Raw genomic sequence first — 27790 nt, 5'->3', positions numbered from 1 at the left:
AATGAGCCTTGATTAACATTTGATATGGCATTATATGATCAGTAGAAACAAGAAGTGTTGAGGACACCAACCTATGCTCTTATCATCTGTCAATGTTGTCTTAAAATTTATTTTTGGATATTTAGTCAACACAAGTCTTTTTCTATAGATGAGCTTTAGGATATGCCCATTAGCAATAACAAGTCATTACTTGATTATTATTTTTACCTGGTACACAAACTAATCAAAGAACCCTGCAAAAGCATTCATATCCAGAAGCAGTGGCTTTCAGAGCTCAGTTTAGATTTTATTTGCCAGCAACACTGTTTATTTACAGCATCAAACTGTAGCCAGAATTGCAAAGCCTTATCAAAACTAAAATTCTCATAAGTGATCCACATTGGGATTTGTCTAGAAACAACACAACATGTTTTCAGTATTAGTCAGATACAGCTAGGAATAACCAGGGAATTTGTTTAGTACCAGACATCTACAATAGTCGCAGATGCCATTTTTTTATTGTAAAGCAGTCAGGGATCTCTATGCAAAACTTTTTTAAAGTTTTGCATTGAGTTTCATTTATAAGTCATTATTAAATACAATGTTTGTATGTCTTTTTACTATTTTACTTTACCAATGCCATGTTTACCTCCTGACCTTTCCCCACCAACAATTTGTGTGACAATACTATGTTCAGGGGCTTTGCAAATTAACTTTTTTGAAAGCAACCACATCCCTAGAAAATGGCACCCATGGCATTTATCAAACAGTTATCAAGCAGTGTGCTCTGTTAATGCCTTCCAGATAACTAGCAATTGAACAATGAGGAGGCAGTTTTCCTGTTAACTTTATCAAAGCTTTTATTAAATTTAATTAGTAGAAGACTAAAGCTACATAGACAGTCTAGACAGTGGTGGAGTGTGCAGAACTCTTTGGGCCAGCCCCCCCCCCCCCCTTATGAACTGACGTGAGGTCTCTATTGACTGAGGAAGGCCTGGGGGCCCCTGTGCAGTAGCACAGTTTTCACCTCCCTATCTCCACCCCTTGATGCTAGATAATTTTCACTGGAGAAGCAGTCATGATTGTATCTTGGGTAAATGTGTACAGCACCCCGGTTAATTGATGAATGGCCAGGCAGGGACAACCACCCATCAACCCCCCTCCCACTCCATACAACAGAACAATGCTGTGTGTACAGTGCTCCTTTGTTATTCTGTTACTGGAAACAATCAGCAAAGATCATATCCAGCAACAGAAATCTGATGTCTATCTGATGTCCGCACAGTGCTTTACCTATTTAAGAGACATATGTAAGAAACAATACCTCTTATAATGCAAAATAATATTAATAATACATTTTTTTTTAAAAGCACTTCCAAATTGGATGTACTGTATAAAATTTTGTGGTTTCCCAAAGCAAAAATGTACCCAGCGAGTTTTTATAAATCAGCCTAATGACTAATTGTAGTAAAAAAAAACTTTTTTGGAATATTGGCAACCATGTATTGCTTCTTACAATGCACACAATCAGTGAATGTCCTTGTTTTTAGAAGGGTAATGACTTATTTAATAACCACATAACTAGGAACTCTTTCTATACTTCAGAAGTGTCTCACTTTGGCATACAGCCCTGCATTAATAAATGTAATGCACCAAACACATATTGATTTTTAGAGAACCAAAAAAATGTTGACAGAAAAATGTTATTGTTTCTATCTAGGAAGTATAGCCAGGAGACTCTGATATCTGTATTGCATTTTCATGGGCCATAACATATTAATTATTACTTAACTTAATTGGACAAATATCCTATGGAAGTCTGAAGAATCTCTTTATAAGAAAAATGTTTTAAATGTATTTTAAAATAATATAAATAAATAAATAATAAATCTGAACTCCAGACAAACCATTAAAAATAAACAGATGAAATACACCTAATGAAGCAGTTTTGCCTGGCAAAGGATGTGTTTTTGTGTCAGTTCAATTCTGAGAATTAAATCATTTTTTCATACATCTAAGGCTACGTACACACGTGCAATGGTTCTTGTCCAATAATTGGCTCAGGGCCCTATTTAATGTACAGCGCTGAGTAATATGTTGGCGCTATATAAATCCTGTTTAATAATAATAATATCGGACAGGAATCTGGAGTGTGTACAGTGCTGTCAACCGAACGACGGCTCTGGCGGATCTAAAAAATGAACAAACGTGAGTAATGGAATTGCGCCTTCATTATAGAGCTACATTATGGTGTGTTTTTATATCTGTCTTTATATCTGTTTTTTTATGACTGAATGATTTGAGTAATAGGCTTTTAAATATCTAATCCATTTCCATCCATTTCAGCTCTTTCAGGAAAAAGGTTTTCCTGTTTTCTGCTGAATAGTTCTAATTTCTACCTTGGCATTCATATTATGCATCTGGACGCCTTACTAGGTAAAACCTGGTGGATGCCAGTATTGTCTTTCTGTAAATGCCCCTGAAACTACACATGTTAGAATGTACACCACTGTGTTCAATGATTCACTGAAGACTTCAAAACTACTGCAGCCAAAGACAAGTATAAAGGAAAACTGCCGTACAGAATCCTTTAACAAGAAGCAGGGGTCCTAAACAGAATTACTGAAAGGATTGATAAATCTGGCTTCCTGGGGTTGTATAAAACTCAAATAATATATATGCAATTTTTTCTCATGCATTATTGTTAAAAAGTTATAAAGTATTTATATGTGTTTGATGATAATGTGTCAATATTACAATTGGCTTTACTGTTACATCTAATATTGATTATATTATTTCAATATGATGGTTAACCAAAAAAAAGGATATCAAATAATATTTCTGTTGAGCTGTGTTTTACTGTAATAACACTTTCAGGTTTATTGGATTACAAAACCTTGAAAGTTATAGTAATGACTAAACAAGACAATAGAAGGGAAGCAAAGAATAGTAATTATCAGATTACAAAGAAAGTGTGTAAAGAGAACAGGTGGAAACTATTCTCTATCACACCTTGTGAATGACATCACCTGGGCTCTACAACCAGAGACAGACACAATAAAAAAACTAGTTTTACAGGTCAGTCTCAGTTATTTTGTGCACAGACTGCTTGGGAATACTCCTACATAAAGTGTTGATTCAATTATTTTAGGATTATTATTCTGAAAAGGGGCAAAGTTTAAATTTGGAAACATCATCTTGGTATTCACCTTCGTTTCAGATTACAGGTGTTATATTTATGTGACCTCTTCCTTAGAGGGAAACTATCTTTATAAAGGTCTTTACCAGCTTCACATAACCTAATGCTAAGCAATAATTGCCAGGTGACCACTTTAACTTGTAAAGCTTTGTTTTCCACTGAAAGGGGTGTGGGAAATTGTGTATTCACCAAATCAAAGGATATTAACATAAAGCATCTTTAAAAGCCAATATCAGTGGGGAGAGTAAAGATAAAAGCATTCACCGTGCTTCCAACTAATATTAGATATATTAGATTCATTAATTTAGTATACATTGAGAAGTATGTTTATATAAAGTTCACAGGATTCTCAGCTTCTTTACAAAAAGAAGATAATAAACCTGAAACAAACCCTAAACATCAGAATAGGTAGTGTGTAATAGTCATAAAGTTTATGTTGATAGATATACCAAAAGAAAAAAAAAAACTACAATTTTGACATTTTTCTGACTTTACTTTCAAAATGAGTAAAATAGGAAACACTTTGCTTCAGTAATATCTAGGTATAATCCTAAAATCATCGGCATTTGGAATGGAAAGTAAATTCAGCATTGAGTTGCAGTTACAAATCTATTAGAAGGCACAGACATTCTACAGTAGAAAAATCTATAATGGGTCCATATGCAAAGAGATGCTGAAGGCAACACTAACAAAGCTACTCAGTGTGTAAAGGAACAATGTCCCCAGTAGGTGCATAGCATCACAAATGACTTTAGACAAAATGCCCTTGGCAAATACGACTACCTGGGCAATTTTGACAATTTGGGAAAATAATGACTCCTGGATGAGTTTCACAGGCTTGAAATTTTACAGAAATGTGCTCCAGCCTATTTCAGGGAAATACCTAATGCCTGGAAAGTGTCCAGAATTGAAAAAAACTACACAGAGGTGCCCCTATCATTAAAACCAGACCTTTATTAGGCTTGGGACCTTTCTAAATAAAACATGGGTTTGTGCCTTCTGCTATCAATGAAAGGTTTTATGGAATCTGTCTTGCCAAAAAAGGAACAAGGTATAAAAATTGTGTAGCGACACCAACCCTTGCCTGCCTATGTCAGTGTTGGGGGAAAGGCCTTCATCCACACAATATGACCCCAGTGTTGTGGTAGACTGTAAGTGGGTGTTTATTGGAATCTGGAAGTCCCCTTTATTAATAAGGACCCAGATATCCACCACTCAATCAGGGTAATAAGTACAAGAGTACATAGTACTTATTCCCAGAAGGGGTTAATTCGGCCCTAGAAATATTGACACAACACAAAGCAAAATGTATTTGTTCTTTTTTTAACTAATAATTATCTTAGGGTCCAGTCATAATAGGAGATTCCACAAAGATTCAGAGACCTGCTGCTGGATTGGCTAAACATAATGACAACCGGGCTGAGCTCCTGTCATTTTGTTCAGCAGGACAGCCGACTGCCCCATTGCTGGACTGGCTGAATGCAATACCAAAAGCTCTGCCCAGCTGGACTGAATTCTGCATAGTTTACCTGTATTAAGTCCATGCAGCCAGAAGTGGTTAGATAGTCTAAGGATCTGATATTTGGACATTTCTGGATTTTGCAAAGGCAAATATTAGGTACAGTGTGACTGTATTAAAAACCTGATCACTTTTAGAAAGTTTAATGCAGTATCCAGGGGAGGTTTGCCATCTTGGTCACCTCTACAGGCTTGAATTGACTTGAATTGAAGCCACTTTCCTAGAAATGCTTGTGTGAGTGGTTTTATGTGTTTGCAAGCAGATTTTGGCTGCTCTTCCCAGCTATGTAAAAAGTGTGTGCTGTTGTTCTTTCTAGAGCTGATTTATTCCTTTCTTGTATTGGGTTAAGGGTACTATGTGTCCTGTACTCATTCCCAAGGGTAAAAAGGGGATCTTGATAGCAAAAGGTGGGCCCTTGCCAGCGGAATGGTACCTTACTGGTTTGCTAACATTGCCTATAGGGAAAATGGTTCTGGGTGCAAGATTTTGCATTTACCCAGCAACAGATTTTGTTCAGCCAATCTGGTATCCAGGTATCCCTGCAAGACACAAGGAACTGAAAACTGCTTCTGCTATCTAATTCTTCATGATGAAATGTCCAGATCTGCCTTCATTATCCTTTTTTTTATAACCCAGAACAATCATGTACATATCAGATGTATATGATTATTCCACATCAGTGAATTACCAGTGAAGGGTGGGGAAGCCTTTAGGTCTGGGATCTGTCCCATCTTGTGCCTCTTTAAAAAAGCAGTGGCACACTAAAGTGCTGACCCATGTTATTCTTTTCTGAGTGTTGCTGTGCAGGGGAATTCCAAAAAACTAATCTGAAGGGATTCAGACACTTATGACAGCTATATATAAACTACCTCTTTTTTTTAATTAATACATAACTGGATAAAATAATGTTTTATTATTTGTGTTTGAATTAATGCGTGCTGACAGCTTTATATCACAACAGCATTATAAAATGGATCAGCTAAGCACCACATTCCTCCTGCTCAGGCCAATGCAAATTATTTCAATCCTTGTCACATGCCAATTCCAGGGTGTAGCAAAGATAGCAAACCACTAACCAAAAAAAATATTTATAATGTTTATATATAATATAAGATGGCCTGAGTGTGCCAAGATTCTATTAAGCTTGATTGCGTTTTAGGATTTCAAGTGCAAAAGATTAAATCTACATGCAAAATTTGTTTTAAAAACTTTAATATCATAGGATACCATGCGGAGTTCTTATATAACTGCTGTAGCATTTTATTATTATTATTATTATTTTTAAACAGGATTTATATAGCGCCAACATATTACGCAGCGCTGTACATTAAATAGGGATTGCAAATGACAGACTAATACAGACAGTGATACAGGAGGAGAGGACCCTGCCCCGAAGAGCTTACAATCTAGTAGGTGGGGGAATTTCACACACAAAAGGATGGGAGATATGTAGTGTGGGAAGTAGTGATGGTTTCAAATGACAGAAGAAGCCGGGTAGGCAAGTTTGAAAAAATGGGTTTTGAGTGCTCTTTTAAATGAGCAGAAAGTAGGAGCAAGCCGAATAGGACGAGGAAGACCATTCCAGAGAGTTGGAGCAGCTCTAGAGAAGTCTTGTATCCGTGCGTGTGATGAGGTTATGAGTGAGGAAGTCATTAGTAGGTCATTGGAGGAGCGGAGAGAGCGGCAGGGGGAGTATTTTTTAACCATGTCAGAGATGTAAGTGGGACAATAACTGTGTAGGGATTTGAAGGCAAAGCACAGGAGCTTAAATTTGATTCTAAGGTGAAAAATAAGGAGTTCTTATATAACTGCTGTAGCATGCAGACCAAGGGACAAACTGACTTGTTACATAAACTTACTGTAAATAAATCCTACCACAAATAGTGGGGTTGGAACAACTAAAACATTGGCTATATAAATCTGCCTTATCTGTTCTTATATATTTGTGTGACAATAATGCAATATATTTGTTTTATTTCCTGTTTGCTCTTTCCTTTATTTCTGCTGAAATAACAAAAAAAAAAATGTATGTAATTTTACTTGTGTAAACTATTGTTATTCCCACTCACTATGTAATGAGGATAAGGAAAAGCATACATGTTAGGCAGCCTGGGTGACATCCATGGTTTCCTTCAATAAAGGAGTGAGTATAGTCACCCAGGCACAGAAAGTGTGGTGTGTGAGATTACTGTAGAAAAATAAAAGAGAAAAAAGTCTGAAAAAAAGGAAAATTATTGTAATCACCATATTTGGAAATGGTAAGCTGCATTATGTTATATTTTGGGGTTTAGATAGGCTTTATTTTTTTTCTCCATCCCTCCAGAATGCAGAGTGCTGTGCAGAAAAGGTATTTTCTTCCCTATTTCAGTGATGTTCACAGTGCAGCCTCCCTGGCTGGTCCCTTTTCTTAGCATGCACGTCACGGCCCAATTCATTCCTATAATAGAGAAAAATTCCAAGCAGGAATTTACCATGGCAAGCTGTTCTCAGAAGCGTTGGGTAATTGGTTGAAGGGAACTTGTACTTTAAGGTATACTTATGTAACATTAAAATTAGAACCTTAAAATGCATGTAGGTAGTAAACCGGTTGGCCCAGTGCTAGAGCTGTATAGTGTTATAGACAAGTCACCCATCACACTCTGTAAAATCTGTTGCCCTAATCTGACTGCTAAAAATGTAAATCTGTAATCTAGTTATGCTACAGTTTATCGCTCAGACAGATGAGAAGTTGCATTGCACAGAATCATATGACAAGGGAGAAGTTTTACAGTAAGTACCATACATAATAAACACATAATATGCAAAAACTTAAAAAAAAATCAGAGCTGCTTTGTTTTACACTTAATATTTATAGAATATTTTACAGTATGTAATTTGCAAGCAAAGAAAAATGGAACCTTTCTCACTGATAACAGTACATCCAGCATGTACCGGGGTATTTGTTGTACAGTGCTGCATTATATGTAGGAGCTTTCTAAATAAACAATGTTAATACATGTCCATTTGCTGGTTTCAGGAAGATTAAAAAAAAAAACTAAAACCTCCCTTTTAAATGTTTCTGCTTCAGTTTAAAAAAGTATCTATTTACTTTACTGTAAATGGATCTGGAAATAAAGTAAAAGTTTTGTAAAATGTTCTAACTTATAACTTTTGTTGAAAAGTATCTTTTTTTTTTTTATGTTGTGATCCTCAGAAAATGATAATTGCATTTTTTCTGAATTCCTGATGCAGTATGCAGCAAATGTCAATGCTAAATGCATTGTGCTGTTGAATGATTCCAATGGTTGAATGAGTCCAATGTACCAGCTGGTGCGCCACAACATGCATGCATTATAGTGCACTACAATACACTTATGTAAACCACCTTGTGCATCGTGGAGCACTACATTGAAAACAAAGGCACATTCCATATGGACAAAGTCAAAAATGCTGGTAAGTAGTAATAACTAGTATTTTAGTTACTTCCTTGCAGTGTATTTCATCTCCATAAATATTGACTTGAAATGTGCCTCTTAACTGCTGAAATTTGACTGAGAGTAGTTTTCCTAGAACAGTCCTCTCTCTCTATGTAGGGTATAACCCACTCTTCTGGAAGTGTTGATTACTATCTGTGCTAATCCAGCATCACTGCCCCTCCCTATATGACATAATGAATCTTCAGGGGTGGGAGGGGTGACAAGGGAAATGCTACTGATGTCACTTGAGTGACAGCTCCTAATCTGCTGCAGCTGTTATTGTCAAAACTAAGATAGGAATGCACAGCAACAGTTTCGGAGCAATGCACAGCAGCAGTTTTTGAATGTCTACATAATAAAGACTTTCCCTGGTAAATATCATGCCTAAAATATGTTAAATGCACACATGATCAAGGGCTGTAAAAAAAAATTGGACTAGGTCTGTTTAATGAAATATAGTGCACTGCCAGTCTATTCAAAACCAACAGTCTTAAAGAGGACCTATATTAGAAAATGTATTTTTTTATTTCTTTTAAATACTTTTTTTAGTTTGAAGGGGCGGACCTTTCCCCTTCCATGTGCGGTAAAGACTGAATGAGAAACCCGGAGCCAAGCTTGCATGTGCAGAAGGAGCTTTCCCGCCAAGTAAAAGAAAAGATTGCGTGCATGTGCAGTGCGGGATTGGTTGATGTCATTAGAAGATGGACAAAGACAGCAGAACATGCCCGGTGTCCAGTCCATGCCAGGAAGAAAAAGGAAGACAGGACAGCACAGGACCTGGACTAGGACTAGGATCGCGGAGGGGCTTTCTACCTAAAAATTCTGCTTTAACACTGTGTGCCTTAAGGCATAAAACCATGCGGTAATGTATTTATGTTAATGCAACAAAAAAGGCTCAATTTTTAAAACAGGGAATCTGACACTCCCTCGTGGTATTCAAATTCTATCATTGATACACATGAACCTGGAAGATTCCCACGAGGGAGTTGTTAAGGGAATGTCAGATTCCCTCTTTTATAAATAGAGCCCATAGTGTGAATTAGTCCAGAGGAAAATCAGAACTTCTAATTCCTATACTTGTTACAGATCAGGCACTCAAAAAATAATAAAGCTTTTGTATCTATTCACCTTACAGGAAAATGCCTTTAAAACCGGAGTTGACCATTAGCAACCTACATCTTGTCTCAGTGCGGGTTCCCATTATTATGTTATCCGTATTATCCATAAATATTTCCCTGTGTAAAAACAACGTCCGCACCCGCCACTTACTAAATTTCCCCTGTCCATGCTTATATTATGACTGCCAAAAGGAGATCAGCCAACATTCCTAGCCTCATACACAGTGTTCAAGTAAAGTGAGGACAGTCAGTTGTCACTAATTCTCCTTTTTTTTATATCAATAAATAAAATATTTTTCCATTCCGGTTATTTACATATAAATTGGTAAAATGGGTAGGTAACTTGTCTACCCATCTTCTTCTGTCTTTTGAAACCGTCACTACTTCCCATGACTACTTTTCCCCCCTCCTATTGTGTGTTAATTCCCCCACCTCCTAGATTGTAAGCTCTTCGGGGCAGGGTCCTCTCCTCCTCCTGTGTCACTGTCTGTATTCGTCTGTCATTTGCAACCCCTATTTAATGTACAGCGCTGCATATTATGTTGGCGAAATATAAATACTGTTCATTATTATTAATATTAAAAATAAAAATAGTTAATAAATGCTATTCAGTAAACATTTTCCTTACACTTTATCAAGAGGTTTATCCCTGTGTGTTAATTCTATTTCAAATAGAACTCCCTCCAATTACAAAAAGCAGTATATGCTGCAGCACTTACTGTAATTGCCAGTGCCGGGTTTACACTTGTGTGATGTGATAACACTTGTGTCATAGCATTGGTGCTCTATGGTGCCACATTCTGCAGTCATTCATTCTTTATAGCATCCCAATACACATTGCTAGCTGACCTGCGGTATACAGTATTGCAGAGAATATAAATATGAAAAGTGCATGTACTTTCTTTTGTGTGCTGCTGCGCAATGGGAAGCCCATGCAAATAATGGTCTGTGACCTCATTGTACAGCAGAACCAAGTGCAACACAACTTTCCAGCCATCCTATCATAGGTATATAGATGTAAACCTGGGATCAAAATCACACAAATATCTGTTGACCCTGCCAATAAAGTCTAGCTGTTGTAGCTTCCTATACAACAAGCGTGTTGCACTACTCCTAAATTCAGAGCCTTCCACACTTATTCTCATTGCTGAGTCACAAGCCAGAACCTACACACAACTATTCTCATTGCCCATTGCTTTCTGGATTGGCAGCACAGCCCATGTTACTGAAACTCCCCCACTATGAGCTGCAGTGTCTTTTAGGGGGGAGCAAGTGAGACACAAACAAAGAAGGATTAGGTTAATTCATAGGAGGTACATGAAGTACTTGTAGTACATAGTACAAAGACAAGGATCTTTATTTGTACTCTAGATTGTTTTTTTAATAGTTATGATAAAAATGTCAGTGATGTTCTAGCAGCATGCTCTGATAATATTGCAGGGTGTGCTAATGTATTTTTGAGCATGACTCAATGTACTGAATGGAGTCAATGGGGCAAGAGGACTATAAAACATGAATAACTGGTAAGAACAAAGGTCACCAGATACTGGTAATATCACACATTCATGCTTTTGCCTGTCAACCAAGCACAAAACATTTTCACTCCTTTTGAAATATTTACCAGGACAGATATGCTAATGAAAGTTATATTCATGTTTTCACAGTTTTGCCCTAAAATAGGACTATCTAGAGTATAATCTTATAGTGCACTTATATCCCAACATGTTTTTGTTTTTTTAATTATAGATAGAGCAGGGAGGACAACCCCCTTTTATACAATTGTTACTGGATCAAACTTTTAGATTTCCCACTACTTTGTATAGGTAACAATGACCAACAAGACAAAGAGCAAAGGTTATTTATTTATGGGGGAAGTAATACAAACTTTGTAGGTGTTCTTTTCGTTCTTTCTCCAAAACTCAAATAAAAGCTTAGATTTACAATGCATTTGAACAGCATATGGAATGCTCACTAAATGCTTTACTTAATCTTTGAAATGCAATCCAATATATATAACATATTTACTTGGTACAAATAATCATGTTACATAGAAGCCCCTGCAGATGGTATGGGGCCTGGACCCAAATTTCACCCAGCTTTCTCAGTGTAATCTGCAGGGCAGGGCTGTTAGTTTGACATCTAAAATACATTTTTGTTGTCTTTTTCAAAGTTGCTTTTTAACCTCAGTTAGGTTATCTCTAAATAAACCTTATTAACTATGCCTCCCCCTTTTCTGTTTATTTATATTTTGCCGTTTATATATATATATATATATATAAACTGCAAAAAAAATATATATATATATATATATATTTATATATTTAAAAATACTTTTTATGATTTTACTAAATTTATAAGTGCCTCATTCAGAAAATACACAGGCTACTACAAGCCACTAATATTTATAAATACACTTTTAATATACTGTAGTGTACAGGGCATCAGTGAGAAATAGGCTTTTTATTAAACAAATAAAGAATGAAAGAAAAAAAAAGGCTTTTATGGGATAGCAGACTTAGCTAAACATAGCTTAACTAAACTAGTGACGAGCAAGCATAAATAGATAAAATCACAATTCAATTAAGTACACAATATTTATCCAGAGGATCATGAAAATCTTTGGGAAATTAATGTTTTCTCTTTAACCCAACACGTTTTGTCTGGTTTCCTCAGGGGGGTAGAGACTTAATTGGAAATCCAGGATGAGCCCAAGAATAGAGGTCTTGAAGACTAGAAAATGTAGTCGAATGAGAAGTTGGAATTAGGGATTCCAGTAAACTAATATGGTCAACCCAAGGTATTCCGAGTGCTGTGTATGGTACCAAAGGTGTATATAATGTTGAAGAGTGAAATCCCAAAAAGTCGATAGTCAGCAATATTTATAAGGTATGTATTTGGAAATGTGTAGTCTGGCAGAGAATGTATGTTAACTTTAAACTTTTTACATTCTTTAATCATCTGTTTCATGATACACTAAGGCTTGGCAACTATGTTTGGCAATAGAAAAAAGTTTTTGGGTTCTTTTGAGTTATATGGACTTTTTATTAGACAGGTGCTGTAACAATTTTATAGAAAGCAGAGAAGGCAATCAAGTGTCGGTGTAAAGGTTTGGAAATTTGTCTGTTGTGTTTTTTTACTGGTCACTATTCATTGATTTGAACATAATTCCAAAAAACTTTCTAAGCTTCTTTTTTTCTGACATGGTGAGCATGTTCCTGGCCCATGTGTATCAATGGCAGTAATTGATTTTCATTATTATTTTACTATTATTATTATTACTAATAGTAAACAGGATTTATATAGCGCCAACATATTACGCAGCACTGTACATTAAATAGGGGTTGCAAATGACAGACAGATACAAAGAGTGACACAGGAGGAGAGAAGACCCTGCCCCGAAGAGCTTACAATCTAGTAGGAAAAAGTTTGAGGAAAAGTCAGATTCCCTTTTTTATCAACAGGGTCCGAGGAGTTTGGAAGCATTTGGAGTGTAGTTAAAAATGTCTGCTGTTGATGATCTGTGTTTTAGTGGAATGGTTAACACAGCTAACTGCATCAAATATTCCTATCCAAGCACTTGCTCCACATTAGGCATTTATTAGTTGGTAGTATGACAGCATTGTGGCAACACCCATATGAGCTGGCTCTAATTGTCTCTATTTTTTGGTTATGAAGGCATGTTCCAGCATTATGCCTAGGCATTGAGAGGGATTGGAGGGGGATTGTAGCATTTTAACTCTTCCCTTTCTCTATAAAAAACAGGAAAAAATACATTTGTGAAGTACATACTCTTTACATATATATTAAGCTAATCAAGGTCACAATTTAGTTTAAAAACAGCTAAAATGTGCTCTTTTATTAGGATATAGGGCGTGATTTAATAAAGCCTTCCAAGGCTGGAGAGGATACACTTTCATCAGTGAAGCTGAGTGATCCAGCAAACATGGAATGGATCTGGTCCATAATGCAAAACATTTTATAGCAAATAGCAAATGACTTTGAAAAAGGCAATTCCAGGTTTGCTGGATCACCCAGCCTCACTGATGAAAGTGTATCCAATCCAGCCCTGGAGAGCTTTAATAAATCAGGCCCCATAATGTGAATGTTGATGAATGTGATGAATGCTGCCATCTAGTGCACCGTGTGTGAAACTCATGCATCACTTACAGCATGTTTGAAACAAAATATCTATGGGTGATTTTTACTGAAAACAAAATATGTACCGGTATTCATCCTAAATAGGATTTAATTATTAAATAGGTACTGTGCTCACTGAATTCTCAAAGAACCTGAAATGCTTAAAATGCTTCTATAAACCTGTATGAAATAGCAAGGCAATAAATGTGTGTGTACCTTTGAGCAGACCCGCAGAAAGAACCCTGGGCATTCTGATATTAAAATGTTTACTTTCTTTGAGAATATCAAGGGCTGGTCCATCCCATCACCTTCAAATACCTCTAATAAATATTGATTTTCAAACTGATAGGCAGCCTTTTTCCACAATAGGCTATGCAGGAGGGAAGGCCAACACTTAAACAGGGAATAAACTATTTGTGGAAATTACAATTTGTTTGAAATGTATCCAGTATTCTTTAAGTAAAGGTTTCAATGAGCAAACTAAGTTGTGCATCCTCCAAAGGACCATATAACAGATCCTTTAATTTATGTAGTGGGGGCTCACTTCCCTACACCCTACAAGAAGACGCACCTAATAATTTAAGCAGGTATCCCATCGTCCAAAGCATATGGTCTATTACAGGGGACGGCAAACTCCGGGCTTTAGGCCAGATACGGCCTAGCCGGTAGTTTGTTCCGGCCTAACATCCCCTGGCTGATCCGACCTAATGCGCAACCCGCAGCTCTGGAGCCGGATCTGCCCGGGGGCGTTAGGAACTACCGGAGTCCGAGCTCCGGAGCCGCCTCCTTGCTCTCGCTCTCCTATTTACAGCAGCTGGCTTTGATATTTCGCCGGGCAGTAATTGAGGAAGGCTCCCTGAAGGGGAGTGCATACAGAGGAGAAGGATTTCACTTTTGAGTGCGTTACCTGGTGGTGGGCGAGCCATTAGGGGGGACTCAGAGTCCGGCCTAGTGTACTTCCGCCCACCCCTGAAATGGCGTAGTGGCCATAAAAGTTTGCCGACCCCTGGTCTATTAGGATAGTAACATATATTTTAAGATTATTGCTATCCTGATAAGGAAATACAGTTTTTTACTAGAACAATCCTCACAGAAGTGAAAAAGTGCTGTGAATAGGAAAAATGGAAGGATTACTTGCTTGATGACTCCACAAGAAGTCTATACAGACCTTTCTGCTGCCTCCACAGAACAAAAAATGACAGCATAATTGTTATATTGGGCATGCTGTTAGCTAAGCAGGTTCCCCCATCCCTATATGACCACACAATAGCTTCCAAGCCTGTGTTCTACTATAGGAAGTAGGATTAATCATCACATACTCCCATATATTCGGACATAATGGAATTTTCTCCATTGGTGGATCGAGGTATCAGGAGGATGTAAAGTATTATCCTAGCATCTCATATCAAGTAAACATATCTATAAATCTGTCCAGCCACTTTACTGATTGATAGATACACATCTGCCAGAAAACACAGCCAGGGCAGTGTCACATTCCTACTCACAGCAATCTCCCCTGTAGTAGAATTCTCTGATGGATTATCAACTCATGATTAAAGAAAGTCAATGAGACGCAGATAATTTGATGTTTAAAGAAATCACATCAAATTTTATTTATACACTGCATGTGATGTGCATAAAAGTCGAATGGTCTGTCCCCATCTCTACAATGTTTAGGCACATCAATCATGCAATCACAAATGTGCTTTTCTATACTTAAGAAACTTTAAAAAAAAAAAAAAGGCCGCTGCATCACACAGACACCTTTTTAAATATTATTATTATTATCATTATTATTAATAATAATAATAATAATAATAATATTATTGATAATAATACCAATAATAATAATAAAATTGATCAGCACAATCCCAAAGCGCCCTCTGCAGCTCCTCCTGCCTTCTCCCATTTCACCACCAGGTGTCAGGGCTGTACGGAAGTAGACAGAGGCGAGCCCCTTCACGTCAGCGGTCACATGATCCGCCGACGTCATCCCCTGTCTCCTCCGTGGTGACAGAGAGCGGTCCTGTCAGTGAGAGGCGGAGACATGGCTGACCGGGAGGACGCGAAGGTGTACCAGGCTGCCGAGGACTGGCTGAAATGGGACAAGGTGAGACAAGTGCTCCCAGATATATAACATATGACAGCCGGGGCACCAGAAGATAGAACCTTCCATTCATTTCCAGGACCTTCCCTGAGGTATCTGTGGGGAGCAGTGGCTGCAGGACCCTGTCATAGAGTCATACAGGCCCGGGGCATGCTGGGAGATGTAGTACTGGGGAGCTGTATACAGAAAACATCAGGGCCTATTGTGCTGTATCTATAGTAACCCATTCATTGCATTTGGCTGCACAATACCGACAGACACTTTTTTGTCACTATCCCCTGAATGCCTCCCCTGTGATGTGTGTATCCTGCTGGGATGACATTCATCCAATTTACTGTGTAAATAATAAAGCAGTAATGTAAAATAAAAACCTGAAAGAGGTTCTTGAGGTTCGAAGCCAAAAATCAATGTCTGAAGTTATGTTTATTGCAGTGTGATTTTCCTATTCTGAAAATAAAGAGATGACATACCAGGGTGAGCATTTGTGTTGCTTTGTCCCTGGTTGACTCGTTTAGATCCCGCAGCCACCTTGTCTCTTTGCTGTGAATTTCTAACAATGATTTGCAGTAAAGTTAGTGCTGAGCTGATATTTCTTCTATCAGGCACCCTGACACCATTGCATGGCAGAGATTAGTATGGACTTTATCTACCTTCGTTTATAGGGGAACCTCTGAAATAACTTTTTCATGTTGTGGGAATCCCTTCTATAATTACTATATCCACAGCTCACAGTACATGGTGTAGTCTGGTGGTCAGTAGGAAAAATGTCTTATACACTGCTGGCTGGTGGGAAGAATTTCATTGATATAGATAGCCAAAAAAATTATTTGTGTCACTTATACTGATCTGATGGTCACAAATTGCTAATTGCTCAAGGAACCCCCAGCAATCTCTGGAGTAACCCTGGTTAGGGGACTGAATTATCAGATTGCTATCTACGTTGTATTTGTGCACATATGATGAATAGTGGAATAGTCGGTGGTATTTTTCATGCTGGTTTGTGTATACTTTGCAGCTTGTGATTCCCAATGAATGAACAGTCCCTTCCCCGGCCTCCCTGGCCTCTCTCATTGATTGATGTCAGTGAAATGTCCTTGGAAAAAAAGGAAACCCTTAAAGTAAACAAAGAATAATTCATTACATAGGAGATGCACTGGCAGCGTATTGATGTTGTGATAGAGTTGTGTGCTGCCCCGTGTGTAAATAATGGTGATATCAGGAATCCAACTAGTCATAATAATGCCCTATACTCTGGGATTTAATAAGATAACCTTGGCAGCTCTGTGTTTTTATTAGGAGACCATTTCTGTGTTGTCTGCCGGGTCCAGGGAAAGGTGGAACAGATCAACAAGAGTGGGAGTAGATACATTTTTCTGATGGGAAAACCTGAAACTAACAAGAGAATATCTCTTCCATGTCTCCAAGAGATGGGATTTCATGATTTCACTTAAAGGGACCATTGCTAAAGCCACCCAAGTTCTTGTGTTAATTTCTTCTTAGGGCCCGGGGCTGTCTACACTGCATTTTTGTTGGAAGGGATTTCAGTGCTTCAACATAAAGGACGTCAAACTTTATCTAATGGCTCCCACCATGCTGTATGTAAAAGTGTTGCTTTGGAACCTTGTGCTAGCACATGTACCATTGCAACATTATTTTATATTACGTAACACGGTCCAGGTTTACTGTAAATTGTTTTAGAACTTCAAGCAGTTGTAAAATATATTTCTAATGTACAATGATGAATGGCAATTTGTTGATATGTGTAAAGTCGCATTTTGTTGTATTACTTTGCAGCACACATTGAACCCTACCTGCAGTGTCAGCTAAACGCTGCTATTTCTATGGTTACATTAATTTTCATGCCTGTTTCTGTGCAGAATCCCAAAACCCTAGACCTGATCAAACATCTGGTGTCAGAAAAGAACACTGAAGAGCTGAAGAAATGTTTTGGTGCTCGGATGGAGTTTGGTACTGCGGGGCTGCGAGCGGCAATGGGCCCCGGTGTTTCTCAGATGAATGACCTGACCATTATCCAGACAACTCAGGTATTTATCTGCCTAATAAATGTACTGTTGTACTATTTAACCTTTATTATTATGGAGAAAAATATGTAATTTGTTCTGTACTAAACCTGATTATCTATTCCTGATTGTACTAATGGAAAATTACATATGCACACTTCATATGCACAACTGCATTAATACATAACCTGCTCTTCTAAACATACAGATACACACAGATGCACCTAGCTTAATGATCAGGCTCCGTTTTGAAAAAAAGGGTGTTGCATTTAAAAAAAAATTACAATTTTTACTTTGAATAAAATGGTTGTCTACCCTTTTTTGTAAAGTAAAAATATTGAATTTAGGTCCACTTTAAGCAAAGTCATTGTTAAGCGAGGAGCATAGGATAAACCCGGTCTCGAGCACTGCAATGCCTGACAGTCTGCAGACCGGGAATCATGGAGGATCGCGGAGGAGGAAGACAGAGAGATCCCAGAAACCTAAAGAGGAGACACCGCATGAATGTACATTGTACTGAATAATATTATTGTGCGAACAAGCCATTATCCTAGCTCTAACTAATTTTATGGTTTCAGCATTTTCAAGGTCATTAAGGGGCAACAAGGGTGCAAATTTAGGAGTTCTAACCTTACTCAGACTTTCCTCATCTCCATTTTTCTAGTGTCCTAGAGTCCAGCTGTTATTTTTCAAAGAAGGCCATTATTACTTTTTCTTAGTAAAAGTATTTTCTCTTTACAAATGTTCTCATACTTTTCCATGGTGGTCTTTGGACAGCATTAAAATATCAACCTTGTGCGATTCTTCGTGATCCGTCAGTCAGTTTACTCATCTTTAGTGTTGAAAGAGAATCTCTAATTCTTTGCTGAGCACATTTTTTCATAGATGTTGAAGAAAGATAATTTAGATTTATTGGCACCAGATGTTTTATTAGTCTTTAAAGGAAATCGGGCCATAGTAATTGCAATGTATTTTACGTTATCTATATTTTGCTCAGTTTGCCAAAAAACTGCCTTACAGAGCACTGGGGGGGGGGGGGGGGAAACCCTTTTTATTGGATGTTAACTAGTTTTTTAAACTGGTGCAAAGGCCACACACTTCAGGCCAGATTTTTTTGACTTTTTAACATTGGGGATCCCTTGAAATAACTTTCAGTTGTTAAGGAACTCCTTCTATAATCACTACGTCCACAGCTCACAGTATGATAGCATGGGGGTCAGTATAAAGAATGTCAGCCTTAGGGATAGCCAAAAAAAATCACTAGTGTCACTGCCTGAGAAACACTGCTTTAGGATATGTTCAGACTGGTGGTGAGGTTGTGGTGTAGTTAGCGTTTTCTCATACCCCTAAGTATTTCCTTGAGTAGGGTTAGACCTGATGCACCCAGAATGAATGGGGTTGGCAAAGAACAGTTTAGTAGTTCCACTGATGTCTGCTGGAAAATGTTGGAGCATTCAAGAACCAGCACAGTGGGAAAACCCTGTTCGCACCACCAGTCTGAAAGTAGCCTTTGTCTCATCACTGTGTATTTGTGTATAAATGCATATATTTGTAATTAGTAGATTGTAAGCACTTCGGGGCAGGGTCCTCTCCTTCTCCTGTGTCACTGTCTGTATCTGTCTGTCATTTGAAACCGCTATTTAATATACAGCGCTATGTAAATCCTTTTGGAAATTAATAGTACTGAACCTATTAAGTTATTGTGTATTGCTCACAGGGATTCTGCCGATACCTTTTGAAGAATATCAGTGATCTGAAAGAGAGAGGTGTTGTCATTGGCTATGATGCTCGAGCTCACCCAGAAAGCGGAGGAAGTAGTAAGAGGTAAATCTGGTCCTTTTCTAGCATACCCAGGTTACAACAGGCTGCCTGTTTCTTCCTTATAACATCAACAAATATTCGATTGCTTTGAATGTGTGTATTTCGTTTAGTGGCTTGAAATTGCGTATTTAGGTTAGGCTATGGAAATTTATTTTTCATTGTAGGCTGTAATTGTTAGGCATAACCCACTGATATTTAATATTAAACTTTAAATAACACAAAAATCTGTTAAAAAAAAAAATTCTTGAACATGTAATGTAACTACAGTAGCATATATAATACAGTGTTCTCCCCAGCCCCTTTTAGCTGGCCGCACCACCTGGCACTTTTCAATAACCACCCGGCTGTTTTTGGGTGGTTCCTGAATAACATAATACAAGGGCTGCCACCCGGCTACTATTTCTGCCCATTCGGCTTAAAAAAATTTCTGGGTTCAACACGGTAAAATAATTATACATATATTATATGAATATTTCTTTGTATTTGACTCAATACAGCTATTTTGTATTGAATCCAATACAAAATTATTTAACTTCCCAGCCGATCCTCCCACCATATTATGCAACGCTGTACATTAAATAGGGGTTGCAAATGACAAACAGTGACACAGGGGGAAGATAGGACCCTGCTCCAAAGAGCTTACAATCTAAGAATTTATATACAAAATCTAAGATTCCAAATAATTTCTGCATTGGCCTGGTGTAAATTAGATTAAGCTCTCTGGCTGCAAAATTAACAGAGCAAAACATAGCTAAACTGCATCTACCATATGTCATTCCCTATGTGACTTTTCCTATAAGCCTTCCCAAGAATAATCAGTATTTTATTACAATAAATAAATGACAACCCCTAATGTATATAAATGAATAAAAGAAATAAATACATTCTTAATAAATCCTTGTTATGCAGTACAGCACATATGAAAAAAAAAATTACTTTTTCAGGTTTGCAAGACTTGCTGCCACAGCCTTTGTCAGTCAAGGTGTGCCCGTGTACCTGTTCTCCAGTATCACACCGACACCATTTGTTGTAAGTATTTATTTATTTATTTATTTATTTACAAGACAACAACTTTTGTTGTTTAGTAAAATATTTACTGCACAAAATTTTAGGATAACTGAATTTTTACCGTAAAATACAATTATCTCTGCCCCTTACCCACCCACCTTAGTGATGAAATGTCTGTAACACTACCTAATGGGATTTGCCGTTAGATAGAAATGCTTACCATGGCTGGCTTTGTTCCTTGTGCTGATCCTCCCAGCAGCGTGCTTCTGGGTGATGCACGGGGTTCTTCAATCAAATTAAAAGTAGATCTGTCTCTTATTGTTGTCTATTGTACTTGGAACTGGAGGTACAGGCACCACCCCATCCCGTAGTATGAAGCAGGCCACAGTAGGTAAGTATATTTATCTAATGACACATCCTAGATGGGGAAAGCCATATATATGTATTCACTACAATTAAAGCTGTATCGGTGACTCTTGAAAACCATGCCTTACTAACTTACTGCTGTCTGTAAAGGGGGAAACTAAAGATTTGTTGGGATCTTGTCCTCAGGAAGTGGATTAGAGCTGCTCTGTTCTAGTCCCCAGGACACATGGGGCAGATTTATGATGCAGAAAGGTTATCATATCCACAACCTTGTGACCCATTCATAAAATGTGTGTGTAGTATTAACCCTGGAGTACGGATTGAAATTCCTGCCGCTAAATGTCACTTTATCATAAGAGAAGCCATGGGGCTTTGCATTGGCAGGCATCCCTTTTAAAATGCATGGGTGTTTGACTTCAGTATATTTTAGTCAAAGTATGTTATAAATGCATTTTGGAAGATTGTCAAAATTTCTTCTCTCTCCATGTTTAGGGTTTTAAAGCCAAAATTTTAGAATGAAAGCCAGGTTACTTGGATTTTGTGAAGTTCGGTATTCACAGCCTCTATTAATCTCTCTTAAGTGTCCTTTTAGCATAGCACAGAGAACCCCATGATTGTGTATATCTTCTTTAGCCTCTACAATTTATTTTGTATTGCACGTCACTATATTTAGACTGCTGAATGTTGCAGCATTATGAACTTGATAAAATTATACCATAACTTTTTTGTGGATCCTAAAAGTATGTATATGCAGAATTTTATGATTATCATACAAGGTGAGTGGAGCACCTGTTTGGGTGACTGAATCCCAAGAGGGATATTTCCCTTTATTTTAAACCCCAGCTGTCCAAGCAAATCCATTTCTGCATTTTTAGTTAGCTTATCTTTCTCTTTATTAGCCATAGAAACCCTTCATTTGTTGCTGTGAATAGCCATGTTTTTTAGTGTCAAAATTAATAGTTGCTGTGTTTGCCTTCCAGCCATATACGGTGACACATCTCAAACTCTGTGCTGGAATTATGGTTACAGCTTCCCACAATCCAAAGCAAGACAATGGTTATAAGGTAAGTTTATAACTGGGAAATATACAGAAAGCTGTAAAGAAACCATAAGCTTTGATCAAATGTTATTCTCATGCGTGCATATCATGAATTTGGGGGGGGGGGATTTTTGAAAACTTTCTGACAACGTTTGATCATACCCTTACATGAAACTGAAATATTCATAACTATTTGTGAGCTTTATTTTCGGGTTATCTATTTAGATGTGAAAATGAATTAAAAAAAAAATATAAAAGTGTTCATCCTAATTTTTAGCAAAATAAGAGACAAGATGTGTTTGGGAATACTGTCATTTGTGGGGTCCATTATTGCAATCAGATTTTTTTGCATATATTTATAAAACACTAATTATTTACAGCACTTGATAGAGGAGGTTCAGACATTACTAAGTCCCTGTCTCTAAAAGTACATTTTTGTGTCCATACTACAGTTACACACTTGTATACATAGTAAGGCTAATATAAAGGGAAATCGGTTAACTTTCCAGAAGAGGATGGAAACAGGAACATCTAGAGAAAACTAACATAAACATGGAAACAGCATGCAAACTCCAATTAGGTGTCTTTTCAGCACATACATACTAACGTAAACCTTACAGAATGGAACGATGGGAGTAATTATTAGCAACCTACAAAAATGCTAAATGACTGGCCATAGTACTATCCCACCAAATTTACTGCTTTCAAACACTGACCCAGAACAGGTCAGAAGTCCATGTATGCATACTTGTTGCAGGCTGGCATTCATTAACCTAGAAGCAGGACTAGACCTTTATTTTTTTCAGATGGAGTTGAAATGGCAACTCAAAAACTCATGACAGATTTATTTAAGAAAATATTAAAAGATGCAACTAAGTTATTTCTTATGCTTTGATGTTAACCCTAATACAATCAATTGTTGCTTTATTGTTAACTAAGATCAGTAGGTCTTTTTACCATGTTGTACATTCTTTATGTCGTAGGTTTAGTGGGAGAATGGCGCACAGATCATTCCACCACATGACAAGGGTATTGCTCACTCTATTGAGGAGAACCTGGAGCCATGGCCCCAGGCCTGGGATGATTCCCTTATTGACAGCAGCTCACTTCTGAAAGATCCATTCCAGTCTATTAATAAGGATTACTTTTCTGATTTACAAAAGCACTGCTTCCACAGGTAAGCAAAGAGAAATAATCTACATTGTTGTTGCATCATCCCTAATAAAAGGTATACGGTGACAACATACATACATCCTTAAGCATGAGTGTCTGGAATGCCAAAACCTGCCCCAATTCTTGTGCACTGATGACAAAAATGCCCTTTATCTATTATGTTTCTTAGACAAATGAAGTACAAGACCTGCTGAAAGATAGATTATATGATCAATATGTATGACTTCAGTTTGGCAGGTTAAACAGGATTATCTTTGTTTTTCAGAAAAACTGTACAAATATACTTTTGGTTTTATGTGCTTCCAGTGTCCAGAGCCTAGTGTAGCCACATGAAGGAGCTAGGATTTGGTCAGTAGAGTAGTAGGACGGCAGAAAAAAAAAGAAAAAACAGAACAGTTTGGAAAAATTTGTTTGAGGTTTTAAAGGATTAACAAGAATATATATTAATCTGAAGGTGAAAGACAGCTAAGCTTTGACACTTTTATTCACTTTTATTCACATTGAATATTCTTAAGTTGAATTTGTATGTAAGTCAGAACAGGTACATTATTTTAATAAATGCAATTAGGACAGATGTTTGTCTCAACATATTATTAGGCAGCATGGTGTACGTTACTGTATAAAATCCTCACTGTGAGTTAATCACAAACAAAGCAAAAAATCTTTATAGAGCCTAGACATATATTACCTTCTAGAGCAAGCTTTGCTTTGATCTGCAAAAAGAAACAAGTGCAGAGTTTGTCTTGGTCATTAAAGAGTTGTAAGATGTTGCAGAAGAGTTCAGTCCTTAAGATCACCCACAACCTCAACTGTGTTTAGCAAAGGATTTCTTCTGCAAGTCATGCAAACCGCCCCTTCCCCCCCCATCAAGCCTCCGTCCTGCACAGGAGGGGGCAGGGAAGCACCATTCGTATCTAGGAGTCGTCCATATGTAGGATGTACTTAACTTGGGGCCATTCATTGGGATTGGAAATGTTTTCCAATAAGAAAAAAACTCTTCTTTCTGAATGGCCTGAGTGGAATTACCTGCTTTTTAGATTTGAAATACCAGTTACAAGCCCTACGGCATCCTCAATGCTGGATATGTAAGCTACAAAAAATGTATTTGTTTTATTTCAGATGTGGATAACCCCTTTTTTAAAGCGGACCTAAACTCAACATTTTTATTTTACATAGAAGGGTAGACAACCATACTCAATCTGCTATAAAGTGAACCAGTTATTTTGCTTATTGTAGGTAAAGTTCAGGTTCACATTTAAGCTTCACTACAAGATAGTAAATGCATGATAACCAAAGCCATTTGTATTCTTTTTTTTTTTTTTAAATCCTAGTGTTTTTGGTGTGTTTTTCCTCAGATCTGTGCAGTAATCAAACCTTAAACTGTTTTCCTTTGTGCATTAGCTTCCTATACTTTAGACCTATCACTGTTGCTCTCCTCTCCTTGTACAGGAGTGACTGGCTGACGGTCATGGAATAGCCCTCATTGCCCACATTTTTACTGCTGCTTCTATTTTCTTTTTTATTTATATTTCTAAAAAGGATTTTTTTTCCAGTTGGTATTTCCTTTTCTATGTTAATACCTTTATGCTTCTCTCTGATTTAATGAAATAACTCTGTTTAAATGATTGTTTTGCAGAGACATAAACAAGAGTTCCAAGGTAAAATTTGTGCACACATCTGTGCATGGTGTGGGTCATGATTTTGTACAGTCGGCATTCCAGGCTTTCAGCATCAGCCCCCCACTTGCTGTTCCAGAACAAAAAGACCCAGACCCAGAGTTTCCTACAGTGAAATACCCCAATCCTGAAGAAGGGAAAGGAGTCCTGGTAAGACTTTTGTTGTATTTCTTTTTTGTATACCATAAACATCTAAAATACTTTGGTTAGTACATCATGCTAGTCCCAAATTATGTTAAATGGGACAAAGGTTTGCTTAGTTTGTAGAGCATTCTGGGGATAATAAAAAGAAAACCTAGCACCTTCTGTTGGCAGCCCCTGTGTAGCTTAGCCACTAAGCCAAATAGGACTGCCTTTTTCCCACCATAAGGTCTTTATGTCTGTAAGCATGAAATATTCCAGTTTAGTAAAATGTGTTGCTATCGCCTAGTGTTCCCCTATCTGCTATCTGCAACTTATAAATATTTGGTGTTCACATGCAATAGTTATTTTTGACTAGAGCCTCTTTGTAGGCATTTTGAAATAAATTGAAGTAAAAACTTTTTATAAAGAACATTTTACTGTGTTCTAGCATTGTTTTCCACTCTTCACATAAACTCTCAAACGGAACTAAACCAACCATATTAAGTCTCTTTTGGATGAGCATGGTTGCAATTTTTATATTTTTAAGGTTACTTCACTCTAAGAATGAAATTATATAAATACGTAATATCCCCAAAGTAACTTTTGGGAATTTCCGTTTTCATGCAAGATTAGCAGCACACTGAGCATGTACTTGGCGATCCTGTCACGTCTCTGTATCTCCCTTCAGCATTATGACCATGCCGAGTGTGGAAGCAGATCCATTTTGGCAGGGTCAGTTTGGGTGCCTCAGCCCCTAATTGAAACTACAGGACACTGTTTAGACATACAGCTTGCATGTAGCCCTTTTATTTAGCCTGGCTGACATGCTGTCCACCCAGCTGTCTTGATAGCAGCTTCTAGCAGAAAAAGCAGCCCGTAGTAGCACAGCATGGGTGATAGCATGGAACAAAATTTCAGTAGATCAGTAAATATTATTCCCGTCATACCATACGTTGTGTGGCTGGCAGCTGCCCGCAGGTAAACCTGCTACATAGCTCTGGGTGAAATCTGGAAAGAAGAGCCGGTGCAGTTATGTGACAGCAGAAGTAAAACAAATGATGAACTTTATTTTTAGGACTTTGAACTTTTTGTAATTCTTGCGTGTTTTCTAAGTTACATAGTATGATAACTAGTAAGTGACATAATTTAATTCCTATTCTGAACACTTTACAAACTATAGTGTTTTACACCCTGGCAGGCATACGGTGATAAATGGCATTTGGCTAGAAATCTGTTTCTCTAAGGCGGGGATTTGTCCAGCTGATGGCATTGATCTGCTGTGCAGGCCATTCTGCTCACTTTTATGGTGGTCAGCTATATATGTGGCAAACACTTTATAGTCTTCCTGGGTCAGTCATTTGGGTTATTCATAGGATAATCCTTCTGACTGCCTTTCTTAACAGAGATTTTTCACATTTTGTTTAAAAATCAAATGACTAATCCTAATAACTTTCTGATTTGCTGTAAGATTTATATGGCTAACAACCTAAATGACTTTTGGTTTAGGTTTCTTCTACCTCACTAACCCATACACTTCAACATTATTACTATCAAATTTCTTTCCAACTAGAATAAAATTTAAAACTGTTTTTGTATAGTCAGCAATACAAGCGTACTGTATTTTCTGAATAGTAGAAGAAGGATTTAATCGCAGAGTGGTTGCATACTGAACTACATTTAAAAAGTTACGTCTAGAATTTGTACAATCAGTGTTTAAACAGAACAGGGTAAAACAAAAGCCCAGGGCAGCTGTTTGCGGCAGAGCTGGTCTTTGAATTGTCATATATTAAACATTTACTCACACATAATAACTAAAAACAATTCTGTATGTGTTGCTTTGTAGAAACTGTCCTTTGCATTGGCAGAAAAAGAAGGTGCCAGAATTATTTTGGCAAACGACCCTGATGCGGATCGGCTGGCAATTGCTGAAAAGCAGGAAAGGTGAGAGTCACTGAGCTACTAATCCATTCCGGTACACTGCAATTATACTAAAATCAGATTCTCCTTTCTTACTGCATAGCCAAAGAAATTAAAGGTACTCCCAAACCTTCATGAACTGTTGCTGGAAAGGATCATTGAAGAGTGTTTCTTCTGAGAGTACAAAGAAAAAGCACTGTACAGACATTCTATAGTGAAGGAAGGGGGAAGAACAAGTGTGTGGCACCCTCTGCAGTTTACCATATAGAAAACAGTAATTATTGTTAGTTGTGAGTTGTTAATGATCTGGCACTGCAGATAACTAAATTAAGTTACGATGAGCCGCACTAAACTAGAGTTTTATAAACCCTTGATTTTTGCCTAGGCTTAGTCAGCAATATCTAACTTTCGTGACACCTAATCGCACAGAAGGTTGGGTTAAAAGGATTATCATGTTTTTGTTAACCTGAGCACTTACCATTGGTTTTATAGTACTCAGACCCTGCTTCTGCAGGTCCTCACTTTGTGGCCTATAGTAGTCCGCACAGCTGCAAACTCTCTGACCAGATTGTCCTCCATACCTATGAATGAATTGGAATGTCTTTTCTCCTGCATATGGGGCTGGCTGATCAGATTTGAATCTCCCTGGAAGTGAGCTGTTGAGCTTAGCATAAATGATATCTATAAAAAAAGTAAAGTTTTTCTTTAGGCATTAGTAAAGTGTTACTGTGACTGAGTTTCCATCTCTGGAACTAATGTATTCCCTGGGTTTCCAATCACAACTGCAGCTCAAAGCTCACCTGCTATTATAACAGGTTTTCTTTAAAATGGAACTCCAGTTAAAGCAGGGCACATATGTTCCCTTGGACAGCATGTGAAAAAAAAATTATCCAACAGAAACACATCTGTTAACCAATAAATGGAAGGGCTGAAACCTGTCAGATGTGTTTTCTTTTTGAAGAGATTACCTTTTCTTTCCATTTCTGGTGATCAGCTGTTATAAGGACAAGAAATTAGAGGAAATATCCCCAAATAAGTAACATCTTATCTGAAACAAAAAATGATAGATTTATCTGCAGTTCTATGTTCATTAAAACCATAAATAGGTTTAGTGGGACCATCTAGTTCTTCT

General features: G+C 37.5%; 1 protein-coding gene across 2 annotated transcripts in view; it reads left to right on the top strand.

The window, feature by feature from the left end:
* The first annotated feature begins 15395 nt into the window (after positions 1-15395).
* The window catches only part of PGM2 (phosphoglucomutase 2), a 20894-nt gene continuing 8499 nt past the window's right edge, over positions 15396-27790 (top strand). Inside the window, exons 1-8 of one of the 2 annotated variants that reach the window (XR_011919989.1) lie at positions 15396-15517; positions 17392-17559; positions 19253-19359; positions 20301-20385; positions 21711-21794; positions 22753-22946; positions 24579-24768; positions 26585-26682. The gene's annotated coding sequence lies outside the window, so the exon portion shown is untranslated. Of the gene's footprint in view, positions 15518-17391; positions 17560-19252; positions 19360-20300; positions 20386-21710; positions 21795-22752; positions 22947-24578; positions 24769-26584; positions 26683-27790 lie in introns of those variants that run through there. The other variant, XM_072406341.1, reaches the window with a different exon arrangement.

The sequence above is a fragment of the Pyxicephalus adspersus genome, chromosome 3, assembly GCF_032062135.1.
Source record: "Pyxicephalus adspersus chromosome 3, UCB_Pads_2.0, whole genome shotgun sequence".
Classification (NCBI taxonomy): Eukaryota; Metazoa; Chordata; class Amphibia; order Anura; family Pyxicephalidae; genus Pyxicephalus; species Pyxicephalus adspersus.
The sequence above is the reverse complement of the archived record's forward strand: the minus strand, read 5'-3'. Positions and strand labels throughout refer to the sequence as shown.